We start from the raw sequence: 5,048 nt of genomic DNA, 5'->3' as shown, positions 1-5,048 counted from the left end.
TCGAGACGTGGAAAGTGTTATGTACAGCCGCGAGTTGTTGAGGTAACTCAAGTCGGTAAGCTACTGGTCCGACACGATCAATAATCTTGAATGGTCCAATATACCTTGGATTTAATTTCCCTCGTTTACCAAATCGAACAACGCCTTTCCAAGGTGCAACTATAAGCATGACCATCTCTCCAATTTCAAATTCAATATCTTTTCTTTTAATGTCAGCATAGCTCTTTTGTCGACTTTGGGCGGTTTTCAACCGTTATTGAATTTGGATGATCTTCTCGGTAGTTTCTTGTATAATCTCCGGACCCGTAATCTGTCTATCCCCCACTTCACTCCAACAAATCGGAGACCTGCACTTTATACCATAAAGTGCTTCAAACGGCGCCATCTCAATGCTTGAATGGTAGCTGTTATTGTAGGAAAATTCTGCTAACGGTAGATGTCGATCCCAACTGTTTCCGAAATCAATAACACATGCTCGTAGCATGTCTTCAAGCGTTTGTATCATCCTTTCGCTCTGTCCATCAGTTTGTGGATGATAGGCAGTACTCATGTCTAGACGAGTTCCTAATGCTTGCTGTAATGTCTGCCAGAATCTTGAAATAAATCTGCCATCCCTATCAGAGATAATAGAGATTGGTATTCCATGTCTGGAGATGACTTCCTTCAAATACAGTCGTGCTAACTTCTCCATCTTGTCATCTTCTCTTATTGGCAGGAAGTGTGCTGATTTGGTGAGACGATCAACTATTTCCCAAATAGTATCAAAACCACTTGCAGTCCTTGGCAATTTAGTGATGAAATCCATGGTAATGTTTTCCCATTTCCATTCCGGGATTTCGGGTTGTTGAAGTAGACCTGATGGTTTCTGATGCTCAGCTTTGACCTTAGAACACGTCAAACATTCTCCTACGTATTTAGCAACATCGGCTTTCATACCCGGCCACCAAAAATGTTTCTTGAGATCCTTGTACATCTTCCCCATTCCAGGATGTATTGAGTATCTGGTTTTATGAGCTTCTCTAAGTACCATTTCTCTCATATCTCCAAATTTTGGTACCCAAATCCTTTCAGCCCTATACTGGGTTCCGTCTTCCCGAATATTAAGATGCTTCTCCGATCCTTTGGGTATTTCATCCTTTAAATTTCCCTCTTTTAAAACTCCTTGTTGCGCCTCCTTTATTTGAGTAGTAAGGTTATTATGAATCATTATATTCATAGATTTTACTCGAATGGGTTCTCTGTCCTTCCTGCTCAAGGCATCGGCTACCACATTTGCCTTCCCCGGGTGGTAACGAATCTCAAAGTCATAATCATTCAATAACTCAATCCACCTACGCTGCCTCATATTCAGTTGTTTCTGATTAAATATGTGTTGAAGACTTTTGTGGTCGGTATATATAATACTTTTGACCCCATATAAGTAGTGCCTCCAAGTCTTTAATGCAAAAACAACCGCGCCTAATTCCAAATCATGCGTCGTATAATTTTGTTCGTGAATCTTCAATTGTCTAGACGCATAAGCAATCACCTTCGTTCGTTGCATTAATACACAACCGAGACCTTGCTTTGATGCGTCACAATAAATCACAAAATCATCATTCCCTTCAGGCAATGACAATATAGGTGCCGTAGTTAGCTTTTTCTTCAATAACTGAAATGCTTTCTCTTGTTCATCATTCCATTCAAATTTCTTCCCTTTATGCGTTAATGCAGTCAAGGGTTTTGCTATTCTGGAAAAGTCTTGGATGAACCTTCTGTAGTAACCAGCTAGTCCTAAAAACTGGCGTATGTGTTTCGGAGTTTTCGGGGTTTCTCACTTTTCAACAGTTTCTATCTTTGCCGGATCCACCTTAATACCTTCTTTGTTCACTATGTGACAGAGGAATTGAACTTCTTCCAACCAAAATGCACACTTTGAAAACTTAGCGTACAATTCTTCCTTCCTCAATACTTCTAACACCTTTCTCAAATGTTCACCGTGTTCTTGGTCATTCTTTGAGTAAATAAGTATGTCATCAATGAAAACAATGACAAACTTGTCAAGGTATGGTCCACACACTCGGTTCATAAGGTCCATGAACACAGCTGGTGCATTAGTTAAACCAAACGGCATGACCATAAACTCGTAATGACCGTAACGTGTTCTGAAAGCAGTCTTTGGAATATCATCTTCTTTCACCCGCATTTGATGATACCCGGAACGTAAGTCAATCTTTGAATAAACAGACGAGCCTTGTAGTTGATCAAATAAGTCGTCGATTCTCGGTAGTGGGTAGCGGTTCTTGATGGTAAGTTTGTTCAATTCTCGGTAGTCGATACACAACCTGAATGTACCATCTTTCTTCTTGACAAACAAAACAGGAGCTCCCCACGGTGATGTGCTTGGTCGAATGAAACCACGCTCTAAAAGTTCTTGTAATTGGCTTTGCAGTTCTTTCATCTTGCTGGGTGCGAGTCTGTAAGGAGTACGAGCTATTGGTGCAGCTCCTGGTATAAGATCTATTTGAAATTCAACGGATCGATGTGGGGGTAATCCCGGTAATTCTTTCGGAAATACATCGGAAAATTCTTTTGCAATGGGAACGTCATTGATGCTCTTTTCTTCAGTTTGTACTTTCTCGACGTGTGCTAGAACAGCATAGCAACCTTTTCTTATTAGTTTTTGTGCCTTCAAATTACTAATAAGATGTAGCTTCGTGTTGCCCTTTTCTCCGTACACCATTAAGGGTTTTCCTTTTTCTCGTATAATGCGAATTGAATTTTTGTAACAAACGATCTCTGCTTTCACTTCTTTCAACCAGTCCATACCGATTATCACATCAAAACTCCCTAACTCTACTGGTATCAAATCAATCTTAAATGTTTCGCTAACCAGTTTAATTTCTCGATTCCAACATATATTATATGCTGAAATTAATTTACCATTTGCTAATTCGAGTAAAAATTTACTATCCAAAGGCGTCAATGGACAACTTAATTTAGCACAAAAATCTCTACTCATATAGCTTCTATCCGCACCCGAATCAAATAAAACGTAAGCAGATTTATTGTCAATAAGAAACGTACCCGTAACAAGCTCCGGGTCTTCCTGTGCCTCTGCCACATTAATATTGAAAACTCTTCCGCGGCCTTGTCCATTCGTGTTCTCCTGGTTCGGGCAATTTCTAATAATGTGGCCCGGTTTTCCACATTTATAACATACTACATTGGCATAACTTGCTCCGACACTACTTGCTCCGCCATTACTCGTTCCGACACCATTTGTTCCTTTCGTTCTATTAACCCCTGGTCCGTAGACCTCACACTTCGCCGCGCTATGACCATTTCTTTTACACTTGTTGCCAAAATTTGGTGCAGAACCCCGAGTGATACTTTTCACACCTTTGGCATAGCTGCTTCTGATTGTTGTTGTTGTTGCGGTTATTATTGTTGTTGGGATGATTGTGGTAGTTGCTGTTGTTGTTGTTGTTGTTGTTGTTGTTGGGCCGTTTGTTGTAGTTGCGATTGATGTTGCGATTGTTGGGGTAATTGTTGCGATTATTGTTGTAATTGTTGTTGTTGTTGTTGTATTGGTGATTCTTATCACCATTTTCCTCCCACTTTCTTTTGACTTGCTTCACATTGGCCTCTTCAGCAGTCTGTTCTTTAATTCTTTCTTCAATCTGGTTCACTAGTTTGTGAGCCATTCTACATGCCTGTTGTATGGAGGCGGGCTCGTGTGAACTTATATCTTCTTGGATTCTTTCCGGTAATCCTTTCACAAATGCGTCGATCTTCCCTTCCTCATCTTCGAATGCTCCCGGACACAATAGGCACAATTCTGTGAATCGTCTTTCGTACGTGGTAATATCAAATCCTTGGGTTCGTAACCCTCTAAGTTCTGTCTTGAGCTTATTGACCTCGGTTCTGGGACGGTACTTCTCGTTCATCAAGTGCTTGAATGCTGACCACGGTAGTGCGTACGCATCGTCTTGTCCCACTTGCTCTAGATAGGTATTCCACCATGTTAACGCAGATCCTGTGAAGGTATGCGTAGCGTACTTCACTTTGTCCTCTTCATTACACTTACTTATGGCAAACACCGATTCGACCTTCTCGGTCCACCGTTTCAATCCGATCGGTCCTTCGGTTCCATCAATTTCCAAAGGTTTGCAGGCAGTGAATTCTTTGTAGGTGCATCCTACACGATTTCCTGTACTGCTAGATCCAAGGTTATTGTTGGTATGTAGCGCAGCCTGTACTGCGGCTATGTTTGAAGCTAGAAAAGTACGGAATTCCTCTTCATTCATATTCACGGTGTGTCGAGTAGTCGGTGCCATTTCCTTCAAAATAGTCAAATGGAACAAGTTAATCATACAGAATATTAAGAGTAGTTAATAGTATTTCGTAGCATAATATGAACTCATTTATAAAAGTTTTTTCTTCATATTAGCATTTTATAAGTTTAAATTCGGGTAGTACCTACCCGTTAAGTTCATACTTAGTAGCTAATATACAATTCAACTACTACAATTCTATATGAAAAACTGATTATAATAATATTTCGCGTTCAAACTTTTACACAATATTTTACAAACTTACAATACCGCTTATTTTACATATAGCATGAAATATAGCACACAATAAATTTGATACAAGATGGTTGTGAAGATAATTCTAGCTAGTACACAAGTCGTTCAGCAAAGGCAATAAAGACACGTAATTCATATGTCCAGAAACAAGTCATGCATTCTGGTTTTACTAGGATTACTTCCCATCCTTGGTCTTGTGGAACATAACCGTTATGGCCGTTGATAAGACAGTGTGTTGTAACGTCGTCAAAGGGACGAGGGTTACGTAATGTCCAACAGTCCCGTAACAATCTAAAAACCTCATTTCTTACCCCAATTACCGACTCCGTCACTTGTGGGAACGTTTTGTTTAATAGTTGTAGCCCGATGTTCTTGTTCTCACTTTGGTGAGAAGCGAACATTACTAATCCGTAAGCATAACATGCTTCTTTATGTTGCATGTTAGCCGCTTTTTCTAAATCACGAAGTCCAATATTC

This window comes from Rutidosis leptorrhynchoides, chromosome 7 (assembly GCF_046630445.1).
Source record: "Rutidosis leptorrhynchoides isolate AG116_Rl617_1_P2 chromosome 7, CSIRO_AGI_Rlap_v1, whole genome shotgun sequence".
NCBI lineage: Eukaryota > Viridiplantae > Streptophyta > Magnoliopsida > Asterales > Asteraceae > Rutidosis > Rutidosis leptorrhynchoides.
This window is presented reverse-complemented; position numbering follows the sequence as displayed.